Here is a 19,496-nt window from a genome sequence, read left to right as displayed (position 1 = left end):
GCAGCTAGAAGGAAATACCTGAAGTTGTAGGATTGTAACCCATATTTTTTTTTTTGAAATTTGTTCTATAACTACTTGTTAAAATGCACTTTGAAATGTATTGCTTTTTTGTATATATTTTATATTTTATAATAAAAAATGTTTTAAAAATACCAAATATGAGTTAAATCAAACGGGAAATGCCCAGTGACCTCTCCTGGTCCCCTCCCACCTCTTGCCCTCTTCTCTGCCCCAAGGTGGCCCCTTAGTCTTTGCCACCAAACCCAAGGACTCCAAGGGCAGTATGTAAGCCAAATGAAAGTGTGGCTGAAATGAAGCTGGTTTGACTGGGTACATCACTTAGAAACCTGCTGTTTCGGAGGTGAGAACGGCAAGCTACATATTCTAGGCAGAGACTGACTTGAGCATTGTCCCCCAAACCTCAGCAGGACTGCCAGCTGTCAGCTCTCCTCCCCACATTGGAATGCAGGCTCCAAGACAGAGGGATTTTTGTCTGTTATTTATAGAATTGTATCCCCAGGATGTATAAAAGTACATGGCACTTCTCTCCAGAACATCAAGTGGTTCCATCCCCCTATCCCACAGTATTGACAGCCCCTTCCAACATGAACAAGTTAGAATGGGAGAAAGATCAAAGGTGATGGTGGAGTTATATAGAGAAGGTGGGGTTTAACAAATGAATGAGTATGAGTGCTGAATCATTATACTGATATTTATTTTAGTCTCCAGTATCTTAGAGCAGCTAGAAGCAAAAACCTAAAATTGTTCAATTGTAACCCACACCAAACTCTGAAATATGTTCTACAACTAATTGTTGTGATATGCTTTGAAATTTATTGCTTTTTGTATGTATGTTATTTTTCACACACACAAAAAAGTCAATTGTGATCATAAATGCACAGCTATATGATGCTATTGTGAACCAATGATTGCACACTTTGGATGATTACATGGTATATGAATATATAATATATATCAATAAAAAATAAAAGTTTTAAAAAGTACATGGCACCTGGTAAATGCTCAATAAAGATGATCTGAATGATTGAATATGAGTGGGAACTGGCCATGGGTTTATTGTAACTTTCCCAAGAATTGCATGGATTTCTATGGAGTCATTTTGGAAAGACTAAAAATCTAAGTCTCCTAAGTCCCCTTAGAGGTGGAATTTCAGGCATCTAGCAGGTGGCTGGCCAAGGGCTAGGAAATCCTGTATATACAGGGTCATCACCTTTCTCGTCAAACTGGAACTGCGCTCTTTGGGGGTCTGTCACTTCCACCAAGAAGTCTTAAGTCCTCTACAGAGAGGATGGGGTTGAGTGGTAGGACCCTTACCCCCCAAAATTAGCATCAACCAAAGAGCACTCCATGATTATCAGATTTGTGAACTCAGCTTCCAAGTACATGTCCGTTGAAAGAAATGATTCTGTTAAAAAAAAAATGGAAAAAACCTTAACTAGATTGTTTTGCCAAACAAGTAAGCCATTAAATTTCTTTCATCAAAGTAGAGGGCTTGTCCTCCAGCTGGAGGAAAAGAGAGAAGCTGATGCCAAGATATTATGCAGAGGGATTCTTCCAATTGGTGCTACCTATCCCTGCAAAATCTGCCTGAGAAGGGGGAGGGCCTGGGACCTCTCTTCAGATGTTTGGGATTCCTCCACATCCTCATCCTTCCTGCTCTTGTCAATCAGAGGTGAAGCTTTGGGAATAGGAACTATGAGGCCATCACTCCTCAGCTCAAAGGGAAAACTGCCCAAAGCTTGGCCATGAGGAACCCCACGATAGCAATGCTTATGCAGCCTTGCGGTTAGGGTCCAAGCCCACAGCATTCTTGCCAGTCTGCCAGGTTCCCATGCACCCTTTCAATGCAGCAATAGTAGAGTCATGTAATATAGGCTGAGAAAACTCTTTCTTGAACTTCAAATATAAGACTCCTGTATAGGGGTGATGACGACCAACCCTCTAGAGACCATTTTCTCTATTAGATGGTACGCTGGTTTGAAACTGTTATGCACCCAAGAAAAGCCATGTGCTTTATCCTAACCCAGTCTTGAAGGGACAGACCTAATATTGGGTGGGATCTTACTGATTAAATTGTTTCCATGGAGATATGATCCACCCAATTGTGGGTGGGACTTTTTGATTAGGTGGTTTCCATGGAGATACATCTCCACCCATTCAAGGTAGGTCTTAATCTGCTTACTGGAATCTTTTAAGAGGGAACCATTTCGGAAACAGTTCAGAGCTGACACATGCAGAGATCTGGAGATGCAGAAAGAAAATGTCCCCAGGAAAATTATGTGAAACCAGAAGCCAAAAGATCAGCAGATGCCAGTCACGTGCCTTCCTAGCTGACAGAGGTGTTTCAGACACCATCAGCTTTTCTTCAGAGTCAAGTTGGAAAGTTTGACATTTTTATGGCCTTAGAACTGCTAACTTGTAACTTAATAAATCCCCTTTATAAAAGCCAACCCATTTCTGGTATATTGCATTCTGGCAGCATTAGCAAACTAAAGCAGATGGCATGCTTCTTAGGAATAGGAAAGGATTCTTTTTTTTTTTTTACTTCTATGAGTAAAGACTAACACATCATAAATGGCCCAGAAATTGCTGCTGCTACACTCTATTTCATATATTATGTCACTTAACACTCCCAACAATTTTGAGATAGAGATAAAATCACAACCAACTTTGTTTTAAAGCCATGGACACTGAAAACCAGAAAGGGTAGATGATGCCCAAAATTAAAATTAGCCTGAGATGAATCCAGTTACAGAATTAAATTTTTACCCAGGTCTTCTTAATCCAAATCCTAAACTCTTTCAAAATCCCAAAGGTTGCAGGCATAGCCTAAAGGGAGCATAGCCAAAGTTCCATCCCTATCCACTAAAGGAAGACATGGGTCCAAGTCTGGAGACCTCACCTGCGAAGACCAAGAAGAACTGCTTATTATGGATGAGAAAGGGGCTGTCTTCTGGGCTCAGCTATTTCTGGGGCACCTTTAAAAGCCCAGCATCCTGCCTCCTCCCTCCCTGTTTTCAGCTCAGAGTCACATTTGCTTATGTTTCAGCGATCAGACTAGCTTCTTCTTGGCTATTTGTGCTCCCTTAGGATGACAGAGAATGAGACACCTGCTTGGCCTGACTTATTCCTGATCCTTTAACACCAATAAAAAGCAGGACATTCACCATAAGACCCTTGGGAAGCGGCCCCGGAGTTTGTGGAGAATATCTGAGAAGTAGGACAAATCCTCCTTCTCAGGAAAGGTTTCTAGTTGTAAACACCCAAGCATCAGAAAGCCAAGGCTCTCCTAATAATGGGCATTAGAGTTGCCCCTAAAATAGGTTTTAATGTCTATCAGTGGGAGAAAAAGGTTGATACAGTTGGGATACATTTGCCTGCTACATTCATAAACATTGCATGCAGAGACAGTGGCATCCGGAGGAAGAAAAGGACATCTCTACTTGCCAGTCTGAAAGCTATTTCCAGAAGGCCCCAGCAGGCTTCCCCTCACCACTCTTCACACTGACAATGACGGCAACACATGCACCTACCTAAACCAATCTCTAGCAAGGGGAACAGGAGCCCCATAGTTGGTCAGACCATCAGGGTTTGTCCTTGGAGCTGGAGATGAACTCTCCTCCCTTGGGGAGAGATGAATAATGATGCCATAAAGAAGGGAAAGAACAACTGTTCCTTAAGCTGTCACCAGTGTTTTCTTACAATGTTTAATTACTTCTACTTGCTGATCCTATTATGCAGCCATTAACATAATTATAAAAACTATGCGGCAGCATGAGCGAAGTCTTAAAATCAAATAAAGTGAAAAAATTAGGTGACAAAAATGTACGTGTACTAGGATTGCAGCATGAGAAAATATGTCTGTATGTGGACAACCCTGGGAGCAAGTACCAGGAGGAAACTAATTAACTGAGGTGTCACAGAGGGAGGTTAAGATTGACTTCATTTTTCAATCTCCCAAACACCCTGTAATGTTAATCACTATAATAATAATGTGAATAATTAAAAGCGAACAGGACTCTACTTGACTGCATTTAAGTATGGCTGAGATACTAAACTGCAAGAAGAGCCTGTGGCTATTCCAGCCGAGGTCAGGGCTGAGAGTTCTTCTGGAAGGAGGGGCAGTGTCCGAGGGGATGATATCTCAGTGTGAAATTCTGAGCCCCTGGGGATCTCTGTCGATAAAATCAGTTTGTGTCTTGTTTTAACTACCTATGTGTTAGGGATTGAATTACATCCCCCACAAAAGGTATGCTGAGGTTCCAACCCCTGGTCCTGTGGGTGTGACCCATTCCTAAAGCGTACCTCTGAAGACGTTATTAGTTAAGGGGTACCCACACTGAATGAGGCTGGGCCTTAATGCAATGTGGCAGAAGTCTCAATATGCAAAGGAAATTGGACACAGAAAAAAAAAAAAAGCCATGGGAAGCAAGTAACTGGAAGTCATCGGAATCCAGAAGATAAAGAAGAAAATGGTGCCATGTGCACTGCCATGGGACAGAAAAACCAAGGACCGAGGATCACGAGAAGCCAGCCCTAAAATGCCACAGTCTTCCAGGAGAAAGCAGCCCCCTCACTGATGCCTCAGCTTTGGGCTTCTCCTGGCCTCAAAACCATGAGCCAATAAGTTTCCATTGTTCAAGCCAAACTGTTGTATGGTATTTGTTTCAGCAGCTTGGAAACACCAACACTATGTTTACTTAAAAAATGAATGGGTTTTCAGTAGAGGTGATGGGCATGTTTGGGGTGGCCTGGCATTAAATATAGGGTACTTGGCTCACCCAGAATTCACTCTGGAAGGCCGGGGAGGGAACTGTAAATAGAGGGTTATCTTCCAGAGAAACTAACACTGAGCTGCAGTGAGAGACCTGTGTGCTACTCATTTGGAGAGAAAAAAAAATGGGGTTTCAAAAACCCGTGAAATTTGGTCTCACGGGCAGACACTTTGCTTGTAGGTGTTGATGAACTGAGCAAGTGAGCAGCTTCTCACTCGGGAAGCAAGACCTCTGGGTGAGTAGAGGCAGATTTTTATATATTTAAGTGATTGTTAATAGTTCTCCTGGACAATTCCAACTCGTCATAGAACAAAAAGGGATTTGTCTAGAATAGAGAGATCTCCAGTTGTTTGCCCATATCTGGACCCAGGCTTAGGAGAGGCTTGAGGGGTGGAAGAAAATGGTCGGTGTCCCACTGGGGATAATCTGTTCTGAGGAGGGACATCCATGCTAAGGGGAGGGGGAGGAGATGTGTGTTACCTCTCCAGCTGTCCTATTTCCTTCATTTCAGGCAGAATTCTATCGGCTACAAGTAACAGGCAACCTCTTCTCAGTCAGGTCATATAACATAAGAAGCCTAGAGCTAGGTTAGCAAATTCAGCTGCTCAATGGCATATTCAAGGATGCAGGTTCTCTCCATCAACTTTAGTCTGAGGCTTTGTCCTCAGACTTTCTCCTCTCATGTTAGCAAGACGCTGGCCCCTAAGCACAGCATGACATCCAGACACCTAAACATGGAGAAGAAGAAAAGGCCTTCCATTCTTGTGTCTGTCTCCTCTTGAAAATAAAGAAACTGTTCACAGAAGCCCCTAGAACACTTCTCACATCTCCTTGCCAATATTGCAGCAACAGCTCTGGCCTAAGCCGCTTACTGGTGAGGGGAATGAGAACTCCGTGCGGTAGTGAGGGGTATGGCTGTGTGAAGGTGGATTAGCCAAGGGGAAGGAGCGCTACATTGGAAAGGGGAAAGGATAATGGTAGGCATAAAGCAAAGGATTGCTATACCTAGGTAATCCATTATTTTAATAGTACCCCTTCCCCCTGGAAGGAGTAAAACACCTCCCTGATCTCTCCCACTTTTAGGTCTTTGGGCATTTGTTTGAATGACAGTCTCCTTATAATGGGCCTGTTTTCCAATCTATACAGGCATTGAAAATTCTCCTTCTAAAAAGGTTTTACCTCCGTGAAGCAAGCTAGGAACTCCTCTGCTATCAGAATTTCTTTCTCTCCTGTGTCTCAAGTCACTGTCCTCCTACTTGCCATTATCTGTCTCCAATTTTACTCAGTTACATGTTTCTTTTTCCTCCAAACTAGACTGAATTTCCAGGGGACCGATGCCATGCTCCACTCCTGTTTCCATTCCCACAGTGTCCCGCACACTGTCTGGCACATCACAGATGCCCTGTGTCTTTTACTGAAACCACAAGAGCTTTCCCTCAAGCAGCTGGGACCCAAGTCAGCACCTCTAAGTCCTGATTCTCAAGACCTGTGCACCTAATTAAAAACAGACTAAAGAAACATGAAGCATGTGCCAAGCTAGGTGGGAAGCTATGTACTCCATCGGCCTGCTAGTTCCAAAGACATGTGGAAAGAAAGAATCTGCACCCTTGAGATGTTACTGAACAGCAGAATGGGTCACACAGGCCAGAGTGAGGATCCCTGCATTTCTCCCCCCAACCCCAGTGTCATGTCACAGCAAATGTCTCAGAAACATACAAAGCATGCAGGAAAGCGGCCAATTCTTCAACAGTAACTTTATCTTTACAATTAAGTTCAAAGCAGGTTACCTTTCACTCCCATTCGGTGACAGCTGGCTGCCCTTGTAGTCTTCAGAACTGCCAGACCCTTTGAGTCAGAATGCCTCTCCCTTCTTGCACACAACTGCCATTGATGAATTTGAAGATAGCTCTCCTGTGTCCCAGTTTCTGCTTCTGCAGCAAGAGCCTATCACTTCTTTATGGCTCTCCATTCCCAGTGCAGATCCTCTCAGCTGCTAGGCGGGCCTCATTCTTTAAGAAGCACTCTGGTTTGCCAATCACCTCCAAATACAAAAGAGCAGAACCTGACAGTCTAGGGATAGTATGTAGGCAAAGCAGAAAATTCAGACTTCTCCTTCCCTGGTTAGGTACTAAAGTAGCCCCCAATTATATTAATTGTCCACCTTTCCTGTTGCCACTGAAAACAGTTATAAAAAAAACCTGTTTTTCTTTTGTCTCACATCTTGCTCCTATGTCTTACAACAGTAACATTACATGGTGAGCCCATGAATCAAAGAATGCCAGAGGTGGAATTGCTCTCAGATATCAGCTTAGCTCTGTTGTTCTCAAACCTGGCTGAATCATCTGGGGAGCTTTCAAAAAACATCTCCTCGATCCTATCCCAACCCAATTAAATGAGAATCTCTCAGGAAGGAGTGCAGACATCTGTGTTTTATAAAACAGGGCTGAGAACTACTACGCATCTCCTCACTTTACAGAGGAGGAAATTGGGGCCTGGAAAGGTTAAGTGAGTCTTTGATTTTCAAATTTCATCTTGCTGCATGAGCCCATTGTTTCAGGTTATCAGAGTATCTTTGCCAAGGTCCCTTGCTGCCAAATCATTTAATCGGCTTGCCTTCTGTGCCTTGAAGGGCTGTGTCAAGCCAAGATGGGGGAAGATGGATGGGGGCATTCCAGGTGGAAGGAATAGAGGGGCTACAGCCTGATTGTTCAGAACCCGTCCTTTTGGGCAAACTGCCCCCCACAGACAGAAAAGGCTTCAGTCCATTAGCTGTTTCCTGGTCACATTACAGCATGTTGGGTCCTCACCCCCTGCATGGGTCTCAGCTCGAGTCAGAAGGCCCAAAGAACATTAATTCAAGAGGTACTAGCTGAGCACCTCAGGGACTCTGTTAGGAACCGGAGAAGTAACTGCTAAAGAGGCAGCCTGGTACCTGCCTGCCCTCACATGCATCAGTCAGTGGGGCCAGCAGCTCCCGCTGTGTCCGACTCACTAGCCCTTCTCCAAGGAAGAGGCCATCACTCTACATCTCACACCTGAATTCAGTGCAATGTCCGCTACGCGAGGGAGGGCCTTGCACGGGAGGCACAGACGCTCCACACAAACCAGGAGCAGATCTTAGAGGGTCTGGAGAAGCACGGAGTTCAGGAGCCGGTGGGCTTTCAGAAGTGGGAGTGTTTAGGGATTGGGAGACCTTTCACCGTGGAAATATAAAAGCGTAGCTGTCCTTGATTCTGCCCCTTACTTTTAAAAGCATGGTCACTCGGGTGAAGACCGACTGACGTGCTGGTTTTCAGAACCGTGGGCACTAGGATGCTGTTGCTGATTGGCCTTTACCAGCTTGGGCACTAGAGTGAAGCTGTTGCCGATTGGCTGGTCTTTACTCGGTCTCTGAAACGAACAGCTGCTGATTGGCTGGCCTTTAGCAGCTTGTCAATGAATGAAGCTGTTGCCCATTGGCTGACTTTCAAAAGCAATGTTGGTGAATCACGGGTCCGTATTATAGCTGATGCTGGAGGTTACTATACGTTGCTAAAGGCTATGGCCAAAGAAGAATCTTTTCCTTTCTTGATGTTGGAGTATAGGAATTTTTTATTCCCAGCACCCCGTTCCCCCTTTTTGGGCCCTTTCTTAGCCAACACTAAGTTCTGAGGAGGAACACCCCACTTCCTAACCTCAAAAAAAAACTCACAGTCCCTTTAGGAATTCAGAGCCTGCTCCTAAAGGTAGCATCCTGGTACTAAGCCTGGAGTTGATTCAACAAACACGAATGGGTATGAGGACGAGCTGAGATTCAGCCCATAAGAAAGCAACTGTGGCGGGAGGCGGGTGGGGGGCGCTATCACGCAGAGTTCAGGCCAACAGGAGGCAGGTCAAGAGATACCAAAAGGAAACGAAGTTAAACAAAACAAACCTTTGGTTTAAGTATCACTGACTGTGAAAGATGACAGACCGTCCCCCACCCTCACCCTCACCCCCCACAAGATCATGTGCCCCTGCCTCATTTAAAGGGTAAGAAAACCTGATTCCCAATAAAGGTAACTGATCTACCCGTAACTGATTCCCATAGAGGTAACTGATCTAGCTCACATAATGTTACTTGGCAAAGCTGGGAGAGGAGCCCGGGTATCCTGACTCCTGGTCCATATGTCTTTCACTGAAACCCACTACCCATGAACCAGGAGAAAGCAGCTGCTTTCATTTAGGGTGGAGGAGGGGTAGAGAGAAGGCTGGTGCAGAAGGTAGCATCTGCGTTTTGGAGGCAGGGCGTGAGCAAAGGCCTGCTGAGGCACTCCCCTTGCACCTCATTCCACACGCCAACCCTGTCCTTTCTCCCTCTGAACTCCAGGAGGCATTTCAGCCAGGATTTCTAAAGTGCATTTGCAGGTCCTTCCCACTGGGCCACTCTGGGGAAAATGCAGGACGAGAGGACACAGACTGCACGAGAGAGGTCACTCTGTTAATTGGGCAGGCTCTCAGCGCCTCTTCCTGTGTCTGGAGTAGCTCTTCCAGGAGCCTCTAGAGTTGCTCATGCTGGGAGGACGGGAAAAGCTCGTTTGTTAGCTGCAAGAGCAGCCACAAGCTGGAGGCCACTCAGAGACAGAGACTGAGAGGGAATGGAGGCAAAGCTTGTCCTTCATGTCCACAGATACTCTTTCCTCAGTCAAATCTCAGCCTGCCCCACTGTGCCCGCCGTGCTCCGTAGCTCCTCCTTCTATCCCTCACCCAAGTTCACTCTATTTGCAGCCTTCCTTCCTGCTTACAGGTGAACTCATTTCCTGGGCTTGCCATGTGCCCTGGGCTAGAGATACAGAGGAAAATTCAAGGTGGGAAACTTGCCAAGTAATCATGAACAAGTCAGAGAAAGGGATTAAATGAATATATATAACAGCTGAGCAGCATGCCCAGCCCAGGGCTAGGTACTTTCATATTTTATATAACTCTCAGCTTAGAAAGTGCATTGGGGATGGGGGGTGGGGAGCTGTGTCATTAGGTAGAATTCTGTCTGCAGGATTTTTCACCCCCTTATATACACGTTTTGTAAAATCCCCTCCCCACGTGTGTAGGTAGGGCCTGTGAATATGATGGAATATGTCATTTCCTTGATTAGGTACATGATATAAGGCTCTACCATAACAGAGTGGAGAGAGATCCATTGGCTGGCTTTGCAGAACTAAGCTGCCACATTGTGAGAGGGCCAGGTGGCTGGGACATGAGGACAGCCTCTACGAGCTGAGAGCAACATCTGGCCAAGAGCCAATAAGAACACAGCGACCTCAGTCCTACAACCACAAGGAAATGAATTCTGCCAACAAGCTGAGTGAACTTGGAAGAGGACTCCAACCTCCAGATAAGAATTCAACCCTGACAGTTGCCCTGCTAGACCCTGAGCAGAGAACCCAGTTATGCCATGCCCTCCTGATCTACAGAAACTGAGCAATATTAAACGGGAGTTGTTCTAAGTTGCTAAGTTCATGGTAATTTGTTACGTAGCAAGAGATAACTAGACAGGGTTATATTCAAAATATTTAAGATCCAGTGGGTCTTGAGCAACAATCAATCTGAGTGGACACAGACAGTAAACAACTGGTGTAGAAGCTGTGTGGGCAGAATATTAGCCTTGGAGGAAAGTTTTGGCATGCCCATTTTAAAGATGTGGAAACAGAGGTTCAGTGAAAATTGACTAGCCCAAGGCTGCATAGCTAAGAAGAGGCAGAACCAGATCCAATCTCAGGCCTCCTGGGGAAGCAGTTTAGTATAGCAGCTTTGGAGTAGAGTGTGGAAGGTCCTGAGTGCCATCCTCAGGGATTTGGACTTGATTTTTTATGTAATAGCGAGCCACTGATAAATGTCAATAAGATGCAAGGGTAGAGCAGAATGATCAGCATTTAGCAATGTTGGAGGAAGACAGGAACATGTGATTTAGGAAGGGGTCCAATCAGGGAGCAGAACTTTTGTGAATGGTATAGAATTAGGAATTTGATAAAGAGATTAAACTTTATGCAATTGTAGGAGCTGGTTAAAATATCTGGGCAAAGCTGTTGTCTTTGTTTCTGGTGGTGACGTTATAGATTAGCCAGGATGCAGCCAGGAAGGAGAACTGGGACTGAAGTAGAAGAGAGCACTAACTAGAACCCACATGATGAACTGTCCAAGAGGACAAATTGGAAACCACAGGAGCAAACTGGAACCACTAGCTTTCACCATCTCTAACCCCAACAATGCAAGAGAAGTGGGTGCTCTTCACTACAGAACTGCACATATATCCTGCCCAGACTAGGAGCAGTGTAAGCAGCAGAGCAGCTGATGGGAGCCATAAGAGCTGCTGGTGTGGGTACCACCCCATGCCAACGAGGTGACACAACAGAACAAAACGCACCAGCTGCTGCCTATCTGGTGCCCTACACTGGCCTTCAAGAGTCGGCAAACTGCTGTCCCTTCACTTCCATTTTTCAAATCTCAAGGGAATTTCTCTTGTGAACCATTCCTAACTGGAATTTGTGGGGTTTTGTGTGTTTCTTTTGTTTATTTTCAACAAAGTGTGTTTTTTTAAGAGAGGAATCCAGGCACCCGGGGGATCACCAGAGAGGCCTGGGAGATGGGGGATGGGTATGGGCAGACCCCTGTCACCAGGACCCATCAGTAGCATCAGGAGGGCAGGCTGAAAGCTAGAGCACGTGGTTTGGCTCAGGCTCGGACTGGCAGCTCCTGGGGTGGTGGGCCCACTCAGGACTGGCGGGGAGAAGCTGGGTCCTGGGTGGTCCTAATGTCTCCAGCAATGAAAGCAGGGCAGAAGGACTGAACCCTGGAAGTCTGGGTGCCAGTCCCCCTAGACATTGCCTGTCTGGCCCAGCCCCAGCAGTTCTCTACAGCACCTCCTGTTCCCGTCCTCTCAGGATGGCATGAACCTGGGCCCTGCGTTGGCGGCAGCACAGCTCTCTTGCTGGCCGTGGCACAGGTGGGCAGGACAGTGTGGTTCCTACTCCCTTGGACCTGGGGCAAGGGCAGAGTTCCCCAGGGTTGGAGGATGCCCTGCCCCATGTGGCTGCATGGAACACTAGTCCATGTCTGGGTAGAGACTTGAACTGCGTGGTCCTGCTGTAGACTGAAGCCTTTGGCCATGGTCACCAAGATATGTGGATTCACAGGACTCCTGGGGTTCAGGGTGACCTGCTGGAGCAGGGTGTTGGCTGATAGCCACTATGGGTCCTTCAGAGGCCAGTGGAAGGACAACAGACTGTAGGTGTGTGCCCAGCAGACCCTCGATGATATAGCCCATATGTAGTCATTTGACAGCCACAGCCTCTCGGCTGGGCTCGTGAAGCTGCCCAGGCCGGTCCATGGCTCATTTTGGGGCAGAACCCGGCCCCATGAGTGGTAAACCAGAACTTGACCATGATCATGGTTCCACCTCCCTGGACCCTCTTGATAGCCCTGATGGTGGTCCAGACTGGGCTGGCCCAGGTAGACGTACTGGCTGGGTGAGAAGGAAGACCTTTGGGGCTCATGCAATTGTCATCATTCACATGAAAAATGCCTTGCGCCCTGATGTGATGAACTTGGCATAGGTGTGCACAGCCAAGCAGCTGGTGTTAATGTTGCAGCCTCCTTCCTGGAGCTAAAGTTCAAGCTCTTCCCCGTCAATGAAGATGAAAGCTTGTGGTCAGATGCAGAAGATCCAGGTCTCAGCAGTGGCCTCAGGACCATGGTTCTCTTAGGTGGTCTTGACCAGCAATGTAGACATCCCTTCAAGCTAAGATGATACAGTCCAAACCACCCACCTCCCATCTTACAAAGATAAGTCTGAAGCCAAGGAAACGAAGTTCCAGGGTTGGATTTTTTCCCCCAGGGTTGGAATTTTTTTTTTTTTAAACATTTTCTTGTTTTATTGTATTCTGTTTCTCCGTTTTTGTTACATGGGCTGGGGCCGGGAATCGAACCGAGGTCCTCCGGCATAGCAGGCAAGCACTTTGCCCGCTGAGCCACCGCGGCCCGCCCAGGGTTGGAATTTGAGATGTGAGTTTCCTGTGGCAGATCATTTGTGGAGGATTCCAGTCCTGGCCTCATCCCAAACCTGCCTGCCCTACATCTCTGTCATCTGCTGACCTCTCCCATCTCTGGCTGTGCCAAGAATCCTTGACTCCGGGTTACCATGTTTCAATAACCACAGCCTGCCCTTCTGCTCCCAGATCCTGGAGATTCTCACTTGACTGGGATTCTTCCCATCTACACGCTTTCTAAATGACCCTGTAGAGATTGCTTTGTGATCCTGCGTTTCTACTTGATCTACTCAATGCCTGGATCCTGTCTATCATGTCCCTGGAAAATACTCAGTTTGTTTACATCCATTGAAAGTGGACTCACTACCCATCAAGGCTGCCTACCTATTCCAATTTTAAATAATGGAAATAGAAAGATTTTATTTATTTCAGCTGAAATCTGTCTCCCCTTAATTTTCAGCTATTAGTCCACATTTTACCACTACATGTCACACACAAAAAATCTTATTCCCCATGTATGGTGGTTAAGATTGCAGGAATTGGAGTCAGACAAGCCTGGGTTCGAATCTTAGGTCTGTTATGCCTAGCTCTGTGACCCAGCTCTTTGTCCCCTCAGTTTAGCACCTATTAATGGACTCTGCCAGTGGGAATTATTCCTGTCATGTACTGATGGTGATTTTCTATTTCCACGTGTTTTGGTTTCCTCGTTTATGGTGCGTGTAGCACTGTTCCTGGTTTACATCGTGGTCCTCGGCCCCTCTCTCTCCTGGGTTTTGGGGGTCAGATGTACTCTAGACTGCCTTAGCTTATCTGATGGGACTTGCCTTGCCTGCTGCCTGTCCCGTCCTTGCCAGTCCCTACTGTCACGCTACTTCAGGGCTCACACACGCAAGTGGCCCCTTAGATACGGAAGCAGGAATAAGCCACGCATTCACATCTGGCAGAACAAGGAGGTGCACAGGAAAGCTGAGAATAGCTATCCTGGAAGTGGGCAGGGGAGATGCCCCAGCTGGCAAGGGGCAGGGGACCTGTACCCTGCTGTAATGGGAGGCATTCCTTGGCTCCTGCCCAGCCCAGCACTCATTGCTCACTTCAGACTGGCAGGAAGCAGCTAAGGGAGATGCTCCTTCAAAATTGTAATTTCCTTTCAATTCCCTACCGCAGACCTTGACCCAGAAAAACAGACCAGGAGGGAAATGTCATCCCATCTGGAGTTACAGATCTCACGAATCCAGTTCCTAAAGAAGCTATGGGAGGAGAAATGAAAACAGTAGAGCAAACAAGGAGAGATACACTTTAAAATAACCACTGGATCCTAGAATGTCCTAGCAGGAGGGGAACTCTGAATATTACTTTAATAGTGAGAAAACTGGGGCCCAGAGATGGAAAGTAATTTGTCCTAAGTCACACAGGCAAGTTGCAGGAGAGCCTTACTGATAGCCCAAGTCTCCTCTAGTTCATCTAATCAAATCTTCCATCCTTTCTACACACACACACACACACACACACACACACACAATTCTCAACGTACACACTATAGACAACTTAAGAAATGTAGAAAACAAAGAAGGAAAGTAAAATAATCCAAAATGCCAAAATTCAGAGATTACATTTTTGGAGTATTTTCTGTTGTTTTTCTACATATATGCATAATACATAAGTAATATATAATACTACATTTTTTTAAAGAATTGGAGTCCACTATAGATAAAGATTTGCAATGTCTTTAATGTACTTCCTATATTCTTATATACAAATATTTTTCTAAAACATTTAATGGCTTTAAAAATACATTACTATGCAGTAGACCCAAGTTGAGTTCCTGACCCGTGCACTTCCACCCCTCCACACACATACAAAAATTCAACAAATGGTGCTGCAATAACAGGATGGTCACATGGGAAAAGAATGAAATGTGACCCCCCACCCTACAACATACAAAAAATATACGATACCATATGCGTATACCATAATTTATTTAGCTATGCCCCTAGGGATGATCTTGAGATTATCTTCATTACTTTGCGATTTAAATAACAATATGAAGGGCAACTTCCACTTCCAGCCAAAGTAGAGTAGCAAGGATCAGATTTACTCTTCCACCTGAAACAATTTTCTTTTTAAAACATGCACAAAATATGTGAAAGAGAAATTTTCAAGGAACTGGACATCAAGCAACAATGGTCAGTGATCCCTGAGAGATGGGAGACAAACAAGGTGCACAAGCCCTACCAATGCCCCAGCTTCTGGGCCTTGAGAAAGTTTCCAGGTCACCTATATGACAGGGTCCCAGGTAGTGTTTGATGAACTCCCTGGGTTGAGGAGATGGAGCTGAGAGTCAAGGTGGACCAAGGCAGCAAGAGTTTGTAGGACAGAGACACGGAAAGGAGAGTTCTGCAGAGAAAAAAAGCTTGGAGACCTGCAAAGGGTGCTCTTGAGTATTGAGCACATGTGAGGAAACCACTTATGGGAGGCTGGGGAAAGAACCACTTGAAAGGATTAGCAGCAACAGTGCCCAGCATTCACACAGAGCTGGAAATAACTTGTTTCCACAGCTAGACACAGCCTGTTTCCACCAGTCACACTGGAACATCTCATAATTCACAGGGCATCAGATACAGTAGGCAGGAAGGGCTTGCCTCAGTGGTGGGGAATAGATAATTGGCCCTAGACTGAGCCCTGCTCTGGATCCACCAATAAATTCTAAAAGCAAGACCCCAAAGAATCAAATTGTTTCCAAGTAACTTACCTGTACCCCAAAACAAAGAACAATTTTATTTATTGGAATACAAAAATATTTAGTGCCCAACAAGGTAAAATTCCCAATGTCTGGCATCCAATAAAAGATTACCAAGCAGGTGAAGAGTCAGGGAAATACAAGCCATAATGATGAAATAAATCCATTATTCAAAACTGATCCTGAACTAACATAGATGTTTGAATTAGTAGACAAGGACATTAAAATGCACTATAAATGCATTCTGCATGTTCAAAAATTGAATAGAGATGTAGAACATATAAAAAGATCCAAATCAACTTCCAGAGGTGAAAACTACGTCTGTGGTTGTAATTAAAGTAAATTAGACATTGCAGAAGAAAAGTTTAAATAACTTGAAGTACAGCAATAGAAGTTATCCAAAATGATACACACTAGAGAGGAAAACAGAATTTAAAAAATTAAAAGAGCATCTGTAAACAGTATAGCTTCAAAAGCCAGATGTGCCTGTAATTGGAATCCCTTTCAAAGGGATCAGGAAGCAGTCTGAAGACTCTCCCCGCATATTCCCTCTCCCTCTCCTCTTTGACCTTTATAGGTATTTCCCCCAATAAATCTCTTGCACATCTAATTCCATCTTGGCATCTGTTTCTGGAAAAATCTGAACGGACACATAAGGGGATATAGGTACTGAGGGTGGGGGCAGGGAGGGGCACTTGGCGGGGAGTATTGAGAGGGGAGGGTCAGGAAACAATGACTCCAGGAAGATCTTTGCAGGAAGACCTGTTTACACGATTCCTGACCGACAGTGCTGTCCACAGACCTAAATCAGGCCACTTGACATCCTCGTTAATTTGATATGATTAGAAAGCTGGAGATCTGGACTGGATTTTAAAATACATCATATCCTCCAAGGGGTCAAAGAAGTGATTTCGATTGGCAGGTAAGGGAAAATGCCGATGACAACAGGTCCTGCTGAGTAATTCAGTCCCTTCAAGACACAACAAGCTTCTGGAACTGTTGAGTAGACAGCACATACAGCCGAGGAGACATCAACCCTAGTGCCTAATCAACGCCCCCCTCAACCCACACTTACCAGACAGGCTCATGTAGACCTGAAACAGGAAACTGAATCTCAATGATGGGCAGAGGCTGAAAAGAGAGCCCACCTGCCAGGCTGATCCAACTCAGTTCTTCATCATTTTCCACAAGAGGGACAGAAAGGGCCTTGGAAAAGATTCAGAGACTTGAGACTGGTGTGTGGGTATGTGAAGGAAGGGTCAGGAGGGCCGGCCATCAGGCGAGTCAGCCGGGTCATGGCATGAAGGGAGTGACGTTAGAGATAAGGTGAGAATGTGGGCACAGCTGCCTGCTCCTTGGCAGGGGCGTTTTTAAATCTTGGCTCTTCTATGGCAGGTGACAGATCTGAGCGATGGAGGCCAGTGACAGAACCACTCTTCCGTGACCATCAAACCCCACTTCTTTGACTAAAACAAGAGACTGTAAGCAGTATCTAAAGAAAACTGTGAACTCAAAAACAAAACAAAAAACAACAACTGGTATTAGCCAATGAGAACAAATTCATCCCTAGACACTTTCCCCTTTGCCTGAGCTACCAAGAAACCTAGAATTAAATTCAGAGTTTCAGTGCAGTCCCTTGTCAGCAATCTTGGCCTTAACTTTCAATGACACTTTATAATGTTCAATTTTATAAGTACCAAGTCAAGAGTAGAAACATTCAGGTATTTAAGAATGGACAAACCTGGAGCGGTGGCATCATCCCCCCACCCCCAAGGGGAGGAGGGGTGCTCAGAATGGAAAGCTCAGCAGAAAAGTCATCAATAATTTTTTTGGTAGCTGTGGTTTTGTGAGTTTTTCTTTAATTATTATTCTGGAAAATGTTCATTTTTTGGTGTGCCATTCTATTCATTTTGCCCACACTCAGCATAGCCTACTTGGGCTGCTCTCTTATTTGCAGCATGAGCATCTGAGACTGGCCTGGGAAGGGCCCAGGGAAGTTCTGTGCTAACCAAGGCATTCAAGGAAAGTGAGTGTGTTGTCTCGCTGGTGGCTGGTTAGCTGATGGCTGGGGGTAAGTGGCCGTACTGAGTCACTTACACAGACACAGACACACAGCACATGACTCAGGAGACAACCCTCAGAGGAAAACGGAAGGCATCTGCTTTATTCAGGAAGTGCACAGGCTTATATAGGCTGGGAAGCATGCAGGGACACGTGTCGGGCTGGGATTGGTGGTCGTTGTTGCTAGGCTGGAGGGCAGATTTCCGGGATTGGTCACCGTTGTTGCTAGGGCGGAGGGCAGATTTCAGGTCAGCCATTTCGTGTTGCCTTGCATTAGGCACAGCAGCCATGTCAGCGACATTGTATGGTTTCTCCAACATGAGTGCTGAAAGAGAGCACACACACACACACACACACACACACACAAGTAAAAAATTCAAGCCCAGAAGCGACAGGGGCCCATGGATAAGGAAGTTGCCACCCGGGGCCCCTCGCACTCTGTGGGGAAGGCAGGCCCACCCTGCCAAAAGATCATGGCCAAGGGAAGGACACTGAGGAGGTATCCCACAGGCAGATGGTGCTCCCCTGCCCCCATGTCTCTGGACAAGAAAACAGCACACTCATTGCATAATTGTGGTGGCAGAATCACAGCCCTCCAAAGATATCCATGTCCTAAACCCCAGAGCCTGTGACTATGTTAGGTACCATGGTGAAGGGGTAAGGCTGTGGAGGGTAATAAGGTTGCTACGCTGCCGACCTTAAAATAGGGAGATTATCTTGGATTATCTAGTTGGGCTCAATGTAATCAAAATGGTCCTTAAACATGGCAGGGAGAGACATAAGAGGAGGTCAGGGTGATGTGGTGTGAGAAGGGCTCGACGCAGAATTGCTGGCTTTGAAAATGGAAGAGGAAGCCACAAGCCAAAGAATGCAGGCAGCTTCTACCAGCCAGAAAACGCAAGGGAAAGAATTCTTCCCTACAGCTTCCAGAAGGGAGCATTGGCTGCTGACACCTTGTTTGTAGTGTGGTAAGATCTGTCAGACCCCTAACCTGCAGAGCTATTTTAAGCCACTAAGTTTGCGGTAATTTGTTAGCAACAATAGAAAACTAATATCATCATTATCATTAGCATCTACCTAATTATTCTCTGCCAAAATGGACAAAGGAGAAGAGTATAATAAGGAGAATGCACCAAAATGTATTTGATGAAATTTAATAAGGGCAGTTTACACTAAAGACAAAAATCAATTTGAGTGTTAAACCAAGCACAGAATCTCAAAGCTGGCAGTGAACCAAGGGGAAAGCTCATTCATTCTCCCACCAGTGCAGCCTTCCCCTCAACTTCATCTCGTAACAGCAGCCATCCAGCCTCTGCTTAAACACGTGCTGCTCTGGGGTACACGCAACCTCACAGGCAGCTCATTTTATCTGTTAGAAAGGTTTTCTACACTAAGCTGAATCCCTAGTCCTGTAGCTTCTATCCTCTGACTCTAGTTACATGCTTTTGAGCTACTTTTGAATAATTTCTTCACTGCAGGCTATGAAGACATGGACCACACACATCTCCTCTCCAAAGTACCCCCTCCCCCAAGGCTAACAAATAGAGTTCCTTCAGCTATTCCCCATATGCCATATATGGTCCTTTTTACCTGGGTGTGCCTTAAAATATGGACCTCACAAGCAAACATACAATTCCACACAAAAGGGGAGGTGGGGACGGGGTTCAACAGTTCCTACACAAGATGGGAGAGCAGGGCTGGTTGCAACCTCTCAAAGAGACTAGAGAGCCTTGAAGGTTTCTTCTCGTCCTAATATTCCAAGAATCTAAGAGGAAGGGACCTAAGAATATATTCTTTCATCAACCAATATCCATTGCTGGTTATAATGCTAATTTTGTCTTACTCTTCTCTGGCGTTTACCAAGGCAAACCAGACCAAAGTCTTTAAAATCTAGGTCTGGCT

At 45.6% G+C, this 19,496-nt stretch overlaps 1 long non-coding RNA gene across 1 annotated transcript in view; it reads left to right on the top strand.

The window, feature by feature from the left end:
* The window catches only part of LOC143646064 (uncharacterized), a 28,398-nt gene that overhangs the window by 8,143 nt on the left and 759 nt on the right, over positions 1-19,496 (top strand). The window contains exon 2 of the long non-coding RNA XR_013157248.1: positions 16,929-17,014. This is a non-coding gene — a long non-coding RNA (uncharacterized LOC143646064). The remainder of the gene's footprint in view (positions 1-16,928; positions 17,015-19,496) is intronic.

The sequence above is a fragment of the Tamandua tetradactyla genome, chromosome 9 (genome assembly GCF_023851605.1).
Source record: "Tamandua tetradactyla isolate mTamTet1 chromosome 9, mTamTet1.pri, whole genome shotgun sequence".
Classification (NCBI taxonomy): domain Eukaryota; kingdom Metazoa; phylum Chordata; class Mammalia; order Pilosa; family Myrmecophagidae; genus Tamandua; species Tamandua tetradactyla.
Note: the sequence above shows the minus strand (reverse complement) of the source record. Positions and strands in the feature narration are given on the sequence as shown.